This window comes from Polypterus senegalus, chromosome 10, assembly GCF_016835505.1.
Source record: "Polypterus senegalus isolate Bchr_013 chromosome 10, ASM1683550v1, whole genome shotgun sequence".
Lineage (NCBI taxonomy): Eukaryota > Metazoa > Chordata > Cladistia > Polypteriformes > Polypteridae > Polypterus > Polypterus senegalus.
The window spans coordinates 134,215,552-134,231,313 of NC_053163.1; the positions used below are offsets into that span (position 1 = coordinate 134,215,552).

Sequence of the window (15,762 nt, forward strand, 5' to 3'; positions counted from 1 at the left end):
TTGTTACCTTGTTTTGCTTTATTCATTTGCTTCTGTTTTTTTTACTTTGTTCTTCTTAATTGATTTGGACTATTTTAAGTTTGTATATGTTTTTCAAACCTTTGTATATCATATTTGGAAAAAAACAATAAAATAGATCATATACCCTTCTTTTTATGTATTGTTCCCATCATCCACATTTTCATTTGTTTTTTAACAATGCCTGGTGTGTTAAACTTCACTCGCGGGACTTATTCGCTTTTTACGTAGTGCCCACCTCCGGTCGCCAGGGGGCGAAAAGGTGAAGTTGTGCAGAAGGCTTCCACCTACAGACAGACTTTAGAGAGGAAATGTGAGAGCAAAGTTAGGAGGAACGGGTCGGCGGTGAGGCACTGCGCCAAAGTTGTATAAAAAAGGGAAAGAAAGGAAGGATTGTGCCACCTCCTTTCTTTCGATTTTTCTGTTAGTGGAATTATCGGCGCATTCCTTTACTGTGTATAAAACGGGACTTTCGTTTAAGTCGGAAAGATACGCCGCGAGAAGTCGGTGAGTTTTTCTTTTTTTCATTTCTATGTGTCCCGGCTCCGATAGGCAGGCGCTCACAAAGAAAGGATAAGGAAGTAAAGGGAGGGGGCGTCTTGTCTAGCCGAACCAAGCAAGTGATTCGTGCAACTTTGTATCCAACTAGGCCGACCGCGCGACATCAACCCCCGATGCGGTTTCGGATCCCATCGATCTATTAGCCATACCCCGTTAAAGACTGTCCCCTACAAGTGGATCCTCTTTGTTTAACTTATATGGTGCCTTTCATGTAGCGGCGGTAATCACATTCGAGGTTCGAGCTTTAGTTCCCGGTCTACAGTCACTACTTTTGGACCCGGAACTCTAGTTCAGGTTAGTTCTCTTTCTGTTTATTTTTTGCCTGTTCCCCAGCCACTGTCTTCGTGCTTTGTCTGTATTTCGAGAGGGACATGCCCGAGTGTTTCTCATTTGGTATTCTTCTGTAGTCTTTTTATAATATTGTTAAAGTATATGTGCCACCCTGTTTGTGTTGGTTTTTGAAAAAATTACGTGCCCTAAAGGTTAAGGTTCACTTTTACTTACCTAATATAAAAGGCGCAATGCAATTACACTAAAAAAGTAAATACAATTATGGGAAAAAGTAGTGCCAGCATATACGATGCCCAGTTAACATACAGCAGAAGTCAACACCTTATGCAATATGTACGCTGTAATGATGAAAAAATATATTGTTCATCGTTCTTCTATATGCCAACAGGCAACAAACGGGTGTGCAGGTACTACAGTAAGTGTCCAGTTGTAGATACTACAGTAAGTGTCCAGTTGTAGAACTTTAACAGCATCGTTAAAGAGACCACTGGGAATGCGCCTGCTCGCATGAATTCATTTTTAGATACGTGGGAATGTACCTGCTTGTGTGTCTGTAGGTGACATGAGCATTGGATCACTTGGGTGTCTTTGTGGGTGGCCCTGAGCATGCGTCCGTCCAAAGGGGTGTCTAGAGTGTGTGTAAAAAAAAAAAATATATATATATATATATACACACACACACACACCTGCTTACATCTACATGAGTTGTTCTGGTGGTGTGTGTCTCAGGGTTTCTTAGTAGTATGTGCAATGATTGTGAGGGTACTGGGAATGAGCCAAAGGCTTGTGAATGATTGTGAGGGTACTGGGAATGAGCCCAAGGCTTGTGTTTCTGTTTGAGGAACATGGGTTCATTGGGTTGATTTTGACACATGTATTGTGCAAGTTTTACATGCATGTGGTAACCAACATGCCTAATGGTGGTGTGCCTGCTGTTGACAGTGCATTTACTGCTTGTACATCACTAAGTGGTGCTTTTTCTACTGTGCTTATTTTTTTAAATACAGTGCATCCGGAAAGTATTCACAGCGCATCACTTTTTCCACATTTTGTTATTTTACAGCCTTATTCCAAAATGGATTCAATTCATTTTTTTCCTCAGAATTCTACACACAACACCCCATAATGACAACATGAAAAAAGTTTACTTGAGGTTTTTGCAACTTTAAAAATAAATAAATTGAGAAAGCACATGTACATAAGTATTCGCGCCTTTGCCATGAAGCTCAAAATTGAGCTCAAGTGCACCCTGATTCCCCTGATTATCCTTGAGATGCTTCTGCAGCTTAAATGGAGTCCACCTGTGGTGAATTCAGTTGATTGGACATGATTTGGAAAGGCACACATCTGTCTATGTAAGGTCCCACAGTTGACAGTTCATGTTAGAGCACAAACCAAGTTTGAAATCAAAGGAATTGTCTGTAGACCTCTGAGACAGGATTGTCTCGAGGCACAAATCTGGGGAAGGTTACAGAAAAATTTCTGCTGCTTTGAAGGTCCCAATGAGCACAGTGGCCTCCATCATCCATAAGTAGAAGGTTGAAACCACCAGGACTCTTCCTAGATCTGGCCGGCCATCTAAACTGAGCGATCGGGGGAGAAGGGCCTTAGTCAGGGAGGTGACCAAGAACCCGATGGTCACTCTGTCAGAGGTCCTCTGTGGAGAGAGGAGAACCTTCCAGAAGGACAACCATCTCTGCAGCAATTCACCAATCAGGCCTGTATTGGTAGAGTGGCCAGACGGAAGCCACTCCTTAGTAAAATGCACATGGCAGCCCGCCTGGAGTTTGCCAAAAGTCACCTGAAGGACTCTCAGACCACGAGAAACAAAATTCTCTGGTCTGATGAGACAAAGATTGAACTCTTTGGTGTGAATGTCAGGCGTCACGTTTGGAGGAAGCCAGGCACTGCTCATCACCAGGCCAATACCATCCTTACAGTGAAGCATGGTGGTGGCAGCATCATGCTGTGGGATGTTTTTCAGCGGCAGGAACTGGGAGACTAGTTAGGATAAGGGGAAAGATGACTGCAGCAATGTACAGAGACATCCTGGATGAAAACCTGCTCCAGAGCGCTCTTGACCTCAGACTGGGGAGACGGTTCATCTTTCAGCAGGACAACGACCCTAAGCACACAGCCAAGATATCAAAGGAGTGGCTTCAGGACAACTCTGTGAATGTCCTTGAGTGGCCCAGACTTGAATCCGATTGAACATCTCTGGAGAGATCTTAAAATGGCTGTGCACTGACGCTTCCCATCCAACCTGATGGAGCTTGAGAGGTGCTGCAAAGAGGAATGGGCGAAACTGGCCAAGGATAGGTGTGCCAAGCTTGTGGCATCATATTCAAAAAGACTTGAGGCTGTAATTGCTGCCAAAGGTGCATCGACAAAGTATTGAGCAAAGGCTGTGAATACTTATGTACATGTGATTTCTCAGTTTTTTTTATTTTTAATAAATTTGCAAAAACCTCAAGTAAACTTTTTTCACGTTGCCATTATGGGGTGTTGTGTGTAGAATTTTGAGGAAAAAAATGAATTTAATCCATTTTGGAATAAGGCTGTAACATAACAAAATGTGGAAAAAGTGATGCGCTGTGAATACTTTCCGGATGCAACATCGATGTTTTGAATGGAAGTTCCTTTGCCAACCACCGCAGAAGTCCCTGAAAGTGTGTATTTGTCTTACTTTTTTTAACAGTTAAGGATATGAGATTGTGCCCTTCTGTTCTATAGGGGAAATTAGAATGTGTTTCTGCAAACTCAGTCCCATTAAGGAGCAATATATAGGTTTGTCCATTCTCTGTAGGGAATACTTAGGAGATATAATCCCTCACTTATGTGTCTGAATATGGGGTAGTAGGGACCAATCATATTATTGAAGGTGAAGAAGGAATTTGATCATTAACAGAACACTGGACGTGTTTTGTGGAGTGGTGGCTCTGAGGCTAGGGATCTGCACTGGCAATCGGAAGGTTGCCGGTTCGAATCCCGTAAATGCCAATAGGGACTCTGCTCTGTTGGGCCCTTGAGCAAGGCCCTTAACCTGCAATTGCTGAGTGCTTTGAGTAGTGAGAAAAGCGCTATATAAATTCAAAGAATTATTATTATTCAATCTGTGCTGCAGCAGTGTTTTAAAACTGGATAGTTTTTTTGTATTTTTTGTTCTTTGCATGGTCATGTTTAACAATCCCAGTGTTATCAAAGCCATTTTGTGTGCTAGTTAAACTTTCTAAAGGGTATGGGTGTGATACTGGTCATATTTCTGACAGGTATTTTTATTCAGTTTTATGTGCCTTATTAAGTTCAAAGCCTTTATTAGCATGACTAATTTACATCAATACTGCAAAAGCAGAAATGAAAATAAAAAAGAATGATTTATTAAAGCAAGTAAATTTTAACATGAAATATAGAATTTACCTTTTGGTACAGTATTTAAAGGGTTTGAATATTGATGGTGCTGTTGCTGGGGTTCTAGTGTTGTGGCAGTATCTGAGTGTCTTTGGTGCTCTGGTTGGCTATGAGGTACTGGGCTGCCTGCATTACACAGTTTTTGTCCTTCCCCAGCAGCAGTGTAAACCAGGTCTCTGGGCAGACCTGAGGTAAGTTGGGGATTTTGGTGGTGGATCTGGAGATACCTCTGCCCTGTGCATGTTTAAGTCAGGTTGGAGCAAAGTACATTCCTGTTCCCTACTCTCAGCAATCACTTATGCCGCAGGCATCTGCTTTTGAGGGGTTGAGGTCTGTGTGAAAAATCTTGTGTCTACTTCTAAGTTGCTGCCTCAAAGCCTCTACCTGGTCATTGTTCTTCTCAGGTTTAAGTTTGTTACCTGGGTTGGGCACCTGCCGAGGTCATTCACTTTGTTCAGATATCTTTAGCACTCCAGTTTATTTCATGTTCTTTGATTTATTCAATAGAGTATATGGTGTGATTTGATTGCACGGATATTTAGATACCACAATAGAAGCACACTTATGGCACAGTGTACTAGTAAGGCACATAAGTGATAACTGTTAAGTGTGCCACCATACAGCTTCATCATTGCTTTCATATTGTGATTCATTGGTGTTTATATTTGAGTGAATGATGAATGCAGTGACCTAAGTTAACCAAGATTAATTATATTTTGCTTCAGTAATTGAGACCTGATGCCAGCTGTTCTGGGGCTGGGAACATGAATTGGAGAATAGGGTAATGTCCAGCTTGTGTGGCATGTGTTTTAGCTCGATGACGTGGAATTTACCTATAATATGTTGTTGTGATTGGCATGTTGAACTACGATAGGCTTCAAGAAGCCAGTACTTTTCTCACAGGGGAGCTATGTTGATGGCGTAAGACAAGTAATTTAATTAAACCCAACCGACAGATTAGCAGCCGATTGACTTTATCCTGCTGATTAGCAAAGTGTGCTTGTGAAGCACTTGATAAGGCTGGGGGTCTTCAATCTCCCTGCCCAGAAAGCTGATTAGCATTTCTTCTAGGTCTGTTAATATATGACGTCTTGTCTAGCATGTTTTCAAGTTGCATTAATCAGTTGTTACTTAACCTTTGAGAAATGGGCTAGGCTAACCCACCTTATGCTTCTTGTTCCCAGTTGTTGGAGTGCATAGCAGCTATGGGTGAGGGAGTATCTGGAGATAAGGGCAACTGTAATATTTATCGGGTAGTATTTTATTCTGTATCTGTGGTGATGGTGGGGGTTGTTAGTTTCTCATAGAAGGGGAACTTGTGTGAAGAAGGAAGCTGCAGTCTGTTGAAAGTTGTGTTGGCGTCAGTAAAATGCAAGCTCAGCTGTAGCAGCCTGTGAAGTCCACTGTGTCGAAGGTCCAGGTCTTTGCCTGCATGCAACAGTCTACACACAACCACTCACTGGGCACCCAGTGTGTCACCATGCAGCCATTCAGTTTGTCTTGAAAGCTTATTGTCTGCATTGCACTGTAACATTGGAGAACTGGTAGGAAGAAGAAGAGGAGGAGAAAGAATGCAGATTCCTTTGCTGACTTGATCAGACAGGCACCTCAAACAAGTGATAAAGATCTTCCTTTTCTTATTAACCCTTTATGGAAGACAGGTGGGTGTGTCTGTGCAATGCACAGATGAGTGTTTGGCCTGTGTTTTTTAGGATGAAAAGGGTGGTGGCCGCGGATTACATTCCCATAAACCTGGTTGAGGCCCTTTTGTCTGTAAATGCAAGGCTAATTTGTTAACAGGAAGGTTTGTAGACCGTGCAGAACCCATCCCAGCCAATAGGGTGAGGTGTGGCTCAGCAGTACTAACTATAGTTATAAAACAATCTAGCTGGTTTTAATGGGATGGATTGATTTAAAGTGTGGTTTTTATAAGTTCAATATACAGATATTAGTCTTTCATTTTGAATGTCATTACAAGTTGTTTTGCAAGCAACAGAAGAGGACAATGCACAGTATATTTTGTAGTTGCTCATGTTGTGCCATTTACAAACTGAAGGCCACAGCAGGCAGCAAACCACCCCTCTTGCATGTTTCATGCCCTTCCCTCTTCTCTGGTTTCATTTTTGCTTTAAGGCAAAATGGATCTGATAAATGTCAAAATTTGTAGTGGCTGGGGCCCTTCTTTTCAGCTTAAAGCTTTATTCTTTTTTTAAGCTGTTTTGACTATGTACTGTTTGACCTTTCCCACCAAAAAACTTTGAGAGAGAAAAAAATTTAATGCCTCTCTGTTCTGTCTGCTTCCCCTTGTTGCTTTGATAGCCTTCCTCTTTTTTCTTTCTTTTCAGTTGTACTTATGACCACGACCAGTGGAAGCCTATTTAGTAGGACACCTGCACCAACATTTTACTTAAGATGCCTTTCTTATAAGATCTTTTCTCCATAGTCTCCATCAGTGAAGGGAGAAATTTATGGCCTAGTGTTTCATGTTATTAGTCGTCTTTTTGGAGGTGTGGGTTTGGGGGCGGTGCTGTTAACTGTTTCTGTCCCCACTTTTTCTTACCCAGAGGGTTTTTGCTGGTGAGCCACACTGGCTTCCTTCTGGCCAGTTTCCTTTCTAGTACCAGCGTCCGGTGTCTCCCTTCCTGCGCAGCAGTGATGTTTGTTTGGTTATACTGCCTGTGGGTCAATAAATGAAGGCAGTCATTGAGCCACACATTTACTATGCTCTGTACTTCCTTTCTCAGCACTTCCTGGTTTTGCAGAGACTTCTTATCAGCACCTTAAAGTAAAAGTCTCTGTCTTAAAGTGGCCTGGAGCAGGGTGGGGTTTGGTGTGAGGTGGGGGGAGCATTTGAGGAGAACATGTCAGTGTGTTTGTGGAATGTGTGCCTCTCATTGTCCCCAGTAACCAACAACTTCTGGATACCGGCACTCTTATCTGTACACTCTTGACTGGTATAATACTTATTGTGGGTTGATGTATTTGTGGTATTGTATTTTTTTTTTTTTAAGTAATAATGACTATTGACTAAGTTAGTGTACCTTCATTGTCCTAACTGATGTGGTATGTGTATATTTGTGGGTATGGTTATGAATTTGACTGCTGTGGCCGTCTTCTGCATGTGTCCTTTGTATGCATTTGCCACTTGAGCAGAGTACTTTGTATAAGTGTATTGTGCCTGATGCATTGAATAATAGGGGTGTGGTTAGGGCTGAAATGTAAAACTTGAGGCTGTTTGTCCATTCCCTGCCCCCAGCTTATTGAGACTATAAGCAAGTCAATTCATCTGCTAGTCCGTTAAAAATATGTCAATATAATCTTTAACAACAGTGTCCTATATAAATGAAAATTGCATTTGTGTGGGTGTACAAGAGTTTGTAAAAGTCCCTATAATTAATGCTTGTCAATATATATTTATATTGTGGGATGCAGTAGTTTTCCAGGATCGGGCTAATGGTGAATTCTAACTTGGGGGTGTGTGTGTGTTTTGTAAGTAAGGTTGAAATCTGAAATGGACTGGTGACCTATCTAGGGCTTTATCCTACATTGTGCCTGATTCAAACTGGATAGGGTCTGGGTCTTCCATGACTATGAACTGTTTTGATAAAGATTAAGAATACTGTCATTTTGACATATGTGGAGTTGAGTAGTGTAAATTACTTGGATGGTTTTATTTTGTGTTTATAATGTGTATTCATTGGTCTATATAGTTGCATCACGTTGTGACTCAGAATTGAATTTGGAAATTTGATCATAGATGGTTGGATAAATGTATTAATGCTGGATTCTAATTTTGAATTTGGATTGTTTATTTCTGTCAATATTTTCAATAACTGCTTAGAATCGGAATAGTTCAACTGTATTCATATGACTATCATGTATTGAATCGAATGAGTATGAAAGACGAATTAATGTATGCACTATATCTCTGAGTACTTCTCTTAACTTTTTCCTTATTTATTTATGTGCCCTTGTGTATGTGTATTAAGAATAGATATTCTCAAGTCATTTTGTATTTGGGTATCAAATGTGTTATTGCAAGGTCAATTGAACACTAAAAACAAAACAAGGAAAGTTTACAATGTGCTAAAGCCTTTCAGTAAACTGATTTGGTTACCATTAAAAAGCATGCCATTTCTCAAAAGGTGGGCGCTCTGTTAGTAGTCTGTGAGGGATTGTTTTTGTCTTGCAATATCTTCCCCTGCAAAAGCGGATTTCCCTAACAGCATATTAAATGTTTCACTTCTGCATCTCTGGGAGAAGGGTTTACCTTTGGACGTGGGTCACAGAGCAGAAGGAATGACATGCAACTAATTTATCCAATAGGTATAATAAACAGAAATTTATTATTTTCAAATGATTTTTTTAGAAGCAACATGAAAAAGCAAAATTCTTTGTAACAACAAAGCAATCAATAGTATTGTTTTTTAAGAGACGGCTGGTTTAATAGCAACTCTTCTCAACTCTTTTATCCTATCTCCCTGCATGCTACTTTGTATGGTGTTCTCCATGTATGCAAAGACTATAAGAAATGTGTTTTTGTAATGGAAGAAAAACAGTGCTTTTATGAATTTGTCATTTGCTTTGGATGAAAGAATCAGCTTAACAAAAAAAAATCTGGCTTAACATCTCATCAGACTGAAAGTAAAATTCTGTTATATGGTTGAACATGTGCAGATGTAGCACTGTGGAGCAGTGTTTGGTGCTATAGACTCATAACTCTACGAGGTTGGGTATGGATCCTGGACACCATCAATGTTAAGTGTGCATATTCTTCTTGTGTCTTTGTGGTGTTTTCTCCTGGTACTTTGGTTTTCATTATATATTTAAAAAAATGGGCGTGCAGGGTCGACTGGTGATTTTAAGTTGTTCTGACGTAAATGTGGTGTGCCCATTCTGTTTCCTGCCTATCACTCAATTCTGGGCTCTGTCTATTGCAACTCTGTAGGCTAATGATGGATGGATGGATGGATGGTTGAACGTGTACAGCAGAGAGCATCCATTCTATGCATTCAGTATTATTTAAAATTCTTAATGACCTCTAAGTTCAGTTCTTCACATATTTTTGTGCTGTTGCATTTATTAAGTAGACATTTTTTTCTTTAGTTAGGTAAATTATTTTGGTACTAGCCGAAGCATGCCGTAGCATATGCCGGTGTAAGAATAAGAACTGAAGACGGTGAGAAAGGAATTCGGTATAACAAAGGCTGAGGAAACCACCGTCGCAGTATAATGAAAACAGCAAGGAGCGAAACCAATGCCAATGGTCGAGAGGGTACCTTCCTGTAGCAGGCTACAGAAAACATAGACATATATAGATAGACGCCGCATTCACCGTGTTGCCCAGTTGACACGGTAAGTCAGCGCGTCCGCCCTATTGCGAGTGGTAAAAGTGCCATTTAAACTAATACAGGTAGACGTGGAAACCGGATTTTCTGATGAAAAAACAATAACGTTTTAAACAGTATCATTTACATACAACAGATTTTGGCGAATCATTTACATGCAATTATTTATATCCATTTGTACACTAAATGCATGCGTATCCCATGGTCTTAGAGTTGGCGGGCGGGGCTCTGTGAGTTGGCGATCGTGGCTCTCTGTCTTGCGTGCAGTGTAAAGTTAACTTGGCTCAGTGGTGATTGTGGACCTTTGCACAGACGAAAGCGACTGAGGTTGTGTTTGGTGAGTTGTTGCGTGCCTCGAGCGACGCTGGATTCGGGAGGATGGTTGCAGTTGGCGTGCGTGACTCTGTCGTGTGTATCACATGACGCGGTAGGAGGGTTAGAGTTGGCAGGCGGGGCTTTGTCTTGCTTGCACTCACTGTCTTGCATGGCCTCAGTGTCTTGTGTGCCCTTAGTGAATTATATATAGATTAGCAGTACATGCTTTACTGAAGTAGTGTATGCTTCCAATGTACTATAAAAATTCTGCTGACTTTTTACTAAAAAGAAATACATTTTATCCTTCAAATCTCTACTTTGGTATTACCTAATATATTCTTCCAACATTGCAGCATTTAGCATTTTCTTGGGATTCATTGGGCGTTTCTATATACTGCACTCTTGTAAACGCAGAACACATGATTCAAATTGACATTGCTTAGACAGTGTATTATCATTTAACTCAAAGAGCAGTCTCTTGGTAATCTGTTGTTTCATAACTAAACCACAATAAGAAATTCATTTTGTACAAGGGAACAGAAAACTAAAAACAGTTTCACTGTAACATAAAGCAGAATTGTGAATTAGCCGGAATTCACATTTCTCCCATGTTCATATAATCTCACAGTGCAGGCACTCCACCAGACCCTTTATCTCCACATTAAAAGACACCACACATTTAGTTAGACCTAAATGTATTCGGAAAAGATTTACTTGCAAAAAAAAAAAAAAAAACGGTCCCAGGATTGCCTGTTTGTACATGGCAAATACAAGTAACTAAATAACATATTTAAATAAGCCTGTTTCAGTTCAATGTCTCAGTGAGCCTCTCCTGACAATTTCAGGGGGATTACAAATATGTTCTTAAAATGTTCAAAAAGTGACCAGTCTTCATAATAGTAAAATCAGTTTTAGTGATATAAAACATCTGTAGATCAACGTATGTTAAAATATACAATAAACTAGACAGCAGATGTGATTTGCGAACTGGTATGTATTCATTGAAGTGCAGAGTATGGGCTCAGTGTTCATCATGAAGTATTACTAAAACATTTATAGTATTAATTGTTATTGTGTATTTGGCAGGTGCCTTTACTCAAACTAAATGTCAAGGTCAGAATCCAGTTTTTATTTTTGTTAGTTGGAACATTAGTAGGTTGTAAGAGTTGCTCATGGTTACAGAATCAGTCAAAGTCAGGGAATGGCCTTGAAAACTAGTGTTTTAAGTTTAATATCCTAACTGACACACCCCTTGGTCTACATGACAATAATGCATACATGCTCACAAAAAATAGAATTGCTAGGTAATATTCTTAGCAATTTAAGTTTTATTTAAAATGTACTGCATGTGATAAGATAATAAATGAAGTTCAAGCACTTTATTGTCATTGTGTAACACAACAAAATTACTTTTTGTGACAGCCCCAAGGTGCATTTAAAGAAAAGTCAAACAATTCCAAATATGTTTTATACAGTGTTAAGTGATCAAGGAACCAGAGCAAATTATTATTGCTCAAAGTACAGCAGCATAACTTGTTATTGCACCTGTTAATGAATAGTACATTACATATTCTATATTGTAATACATTAGTATATTACCAATATAGCTTATTGCACATGATCTCCAGACTGAGGAGATTCAGAGTTCAGAAAGTTTATGGCAGATGGGAAAAAGCTATTTTTCAGTCTGTCTGTGCGTACACAGATTGACCTAAAGCATCTTCCTGACGGGAGGACCTCAAACAAAGAATTTCCAGGATGAGTTTTGTCTTTGAGAATGTTTTTGGCCTTTCTGACACAGTGAGTCTTATACAAGAGTTTGAGTGATGGCAGTTCAGTCCCAATAATGGCCTCTGCTGTTTTTACGACCTGCTGCAGGACTTCTTTAGCAGCCTTGGTGTAGCTGTTATACCAGGCCATCATGCAGTTAGTTAAGATGTTCCCTATAGTGCATCTATATAAATTAACCAGCAGCTTCTGGGGGATGTCTGCTGTCCTTAGTTTCCTGAGAAAATGGAGGTGGTGTTGTGGTTTGCCTATTATAGCCAAGTTGTTGTCAGCCCAGGACAGGTCCTCTAAGATGGTGACTCCTAGAATCTTAAAGCTGGAAACTCTCTCCACAGCATTTGCATTGATTGTTATCAGACCAGAATAGTCCAGAATAACTACTTTGGTCTTTTTGGTATTTAAGACCAGGTTGTTGTTGTTGCACCATGCTGTCAGATTCTGAACCTCTTCCCTATATGCAGCTTCATTGTTCTCTGTTACAAGCCCAATGACAGTCGTATCATCCGGAAATTTAACAATAATGTTTGATTGGTGGGTGGGTTGACAGTCATGGGTGAAGAGTGCATAGAGAAGGGGACTTAGTACACATCCTTGGGGCACACCAGTGCTCAGGGTATGGGTTCGAGAATGTGTGTTTGCCCATCCTGACAGACTGGGAGCGATTGGTGAGAAAATCCAGTAACCAGTTGCATATGGACGGAGCAAGTCCTAGTGCATAGAGATTTTGGATCAGCTGGTTAGGTATGATGGTATTAAATGCTGAGCTGTAGTCAATGAAGAGCATCCTAACATAGGTGTTCGGCTTTTCCAGGTGCGAGAGAGCAGCATGTAGAGCCACATGGATGGCGTCCTCAGTTGGTCTTTTTGACCAATAAGCAAAGTGGTGTTGGTCTAGATCAGCTGGGATGGAGGCTTTAATGTGGGTGATTACCAGTCGTTCAAAGCACTTTGCGATGACAGGGGTGAGAGCACCTGGTCAATAGTCATTAACACTAGAATTACCAGAGCCTACGAAAAAACTCGTAAATCCGTCCTACCTTAAATCGCTTCTTAAAACCATTCTCACCTCTCCACCAGTGTCTTTTGTTAATCTAAATGTGCTGATAAAAGAAAAGCTGCGAGTAGCCGGCTATTTCATCCCCCCACTGACTTAGAACGTGCACAAAAAAACTTCTCCCAGCTCATGCCTTGATTGATTTTCTGGGAGTGAAGTGGAGTTTTAGAGTGGAAATAATAGATCATTGTTTGGAACACACGCATTTCATGTCTGTTCCGTTTCTACAGTAATCGGTGTAAACACACTGTTAAAACAGAAACTTTTTTATATTCTAGTAGTAGATGACAAAATGTAGGCATAAACTATATAATGTATAAAGCCTGAAGTCCAAATATCAAAGAAATATTTTCACAGAAGGTACAAATCTAACACAACAATTGCGCTTTTATTCAAAAATATAACTGCAGAAACAAAAAGCCGCCTTAACATGCGACATTGACACTTGTTTATTATGACTGCCTCCGTGGCGCAATAGAATCAGCTGCCGACTGGGAATCAAAAGGTCACTAGTTCGATCCTGCACCACTCCGTTTTGAGAAGTAAACTGCTCTTAGTCTTACTATTTTAGATTAAAAACATACATTTGATTTCAGTCTGTAACAGCCGGTGTCATTTATGATACTTGTAAAGGTTAGCTTTTTTATTTTTATTTTTTATTAGTCAGTTTTATTATCTCGGCCGTGTTGAGCCCAAACACACCCCACCCCCGCATCTGATACTGTTGTTTTCACATAGACGCGCTATAACAGAGGTAAACTCGCCTCCCTTCTACATCCAGCATAGAGAGAAATGCAATATTATTTGAAAACGAACAGCGTCCGATCAGCTGTAAAAGTATGGCATTTCTAAATGTTTGCTTTTTTTCAGTCTGATTCTCTCAGTCAGACTGTATATTTGTCTCTTATTCAGTGCACACAAGAACATGCAGGTGGCCAGATGCTGTATGCTACAACATGCTGGCGGTGATCAACGCACATTTTAAAAAAAGAAAGAGACAAATATATGTGACGTTTTGAAAAAATAATTTTATGACACGATTTACCTTTATTTATTTACTTACTTACTTCCTAAAGCCTAAAGTCACATGTAGTGTGCAGAGGGCATGCTCAAAAATGTGTGTAATGCCACGAAAAGTGCCTACTGACACTTTAGTATGCAAGCAATGGTATGTGCATTCTTGCTCCGATGTAGAAGGGAGCTGAGTTTACCTCTGTTATAGCGCGTCTATGTGAAAACAACAGTGTCAGATGCGGGGGTGGGGTGTGTTTGGGCTCATGAGCGTGACTGAGATAATAAAACTGACTAAAAACCAACGCTAACCTTTACAAGTATCATAAATTACACCGGCTGTTACAGACTGAAATCAAATGTATGTTTTTATTCTGAAATATTAAGACTAAGAGCAGTTTAATTCTCAAAACGGAGAGGTGCAGGATCAAACTCGTGACCTTTTGATCCCCAGGCAGCAGCTGATTCTATTGCGCCACGGAGGCAGTCATAATAAACAAGTGTCAATGTCGCATGTTAAGGCGGCTTTTTGTTTCTGCAGTTATATTTTTGAATAAAAGCGCAATTGTTGTGTTAGATTTGTACCTTCTGTGAAAATATTTCTTTGATATTTGGACTTCAGGCTTTATACATTATATAGTTTATGCCTACATTTTGTCATCTACTACTAGAATATAAAAAAGTTTCTGTTTTAACAGTGTGTTTACACCGATTACTGTAGAAACGGAACAGACATGAAATGCGTGTGTTCCAAACAATGATCTATTATTTACACTCTAAAACTCCACTTCACTCCCAGAAAATCAATCAAGGCATGAGCTGGGAGAAGTTTGTTTGTGCACGTTCTAAGTCGGTGGGGGGATGGAATAGCCGGCTACTCGCAGCTTTTCTTTTATCAGCACATTTAGATTAACAAAAGACGCTGGTGGAGAGGTGAGAACGGTTTTAAGAAGCGATTTAAGGTGGGACGGATTTACGGGTTTTTTCGTAGGCTCTGGTAATTCTAGTGTTAAAACAGGTTATCCTCGGTTTTTTGGGAACAGGTACAATGGTTGTGGATTTCAGGCACAAGGGGACTACACCTGAGGAGAGGGAGAGAGAGAGAGACGTTGAATATGTGTGTAAATACCTCCGCTAATTGGTCAGCGCAGGCCTGGAGCACATGTCCTTGCACATTATTAGGACCTGCTGCCTTCCTTGTATTGATGTTTTCGAGTGCCCGGTGCACATCATGTATGTTTATGACCAAAGGCTATGAATCTCCGGTCAGCTCGAAGCTGACTGACGGCTGGTTATTGTCCTTGTCAAACTGTGCAATGAGACTAAGTTCCTCTGCTAGGTTGGCATTGTTATTGGCCAGTGTGTATTGTACGTCATTTTTCTTTTTGTAATCCGTGATTAATCGGCTGCCTTGCCACATCCGCTGTGAGTTTGAGTTACTGTCAAAGTCCTTCTCAATCTGTTGTTTGTACATTAGTTTAGCAGACTTGATGCCCTTCTTAAGGTTAGCTCTGGCAGCTCTATAGGCTGAGGTGTCTCCTAATTTAAAGGCTTTGTACCTTTCCCTGAGCAGCTGTTTGACTTCACTATTCATCCATGGTTTCTCATTTGGGTAGACCTTAATCCTTTTGACGACAGTGACATTGATCACACAGTAATTAATTAATATATGACAACACAGATGAAGCATATGTCTCTAAGTCTGTCTGTCTGAAAAAATATATTCCAGTCTGTTTGTTCAAAGCAGTCCTGGAGTTGGCAAATGGCCGTTTCAGGCCAAACTTTAACAGTCTTGCTAATTGGATTAGTACTGCTGATAAGGGCTTTGTGCTGTGGAACAAGAGACAAAAAGAGATGATCAGATTTGCCAAGATGGGGGTGTGGAATGACATTATAGGCATCTTTTATGTTTGTATAGACGTGGTCTAAGGTGTTTTCCCCTCTGGTTTTGCAATGTACATGCTGATA

At 40.3% G+C, this 15,762-nt stretch overlaps 1 protein-coding gene across 8 annotated transcripts in view; it reads left to right on the forward strand.

Moving 5' to 3' along the window:
• Window positions 1–329: 329 nt before the first annotated feature.
• The window catches only part of LOC120537654 (unconventional myosin-IXb-like), a 96,111-nt gene continuing 80,678 nt past the window's right edge, over window positions 330–15,762 (forward strand). For all 8 annotated transcript variants that reach the window (XM_039766748.1, XM_039766749.1, XM_039766752.1 and 5 more), the window contains exon 1: window positions 330–525. The gene's annotated coding sequence lies outside the window, so the exon portion shown is untranslated. The remainder of the gene's footprint in view (window positions 526–15,762) is intronic.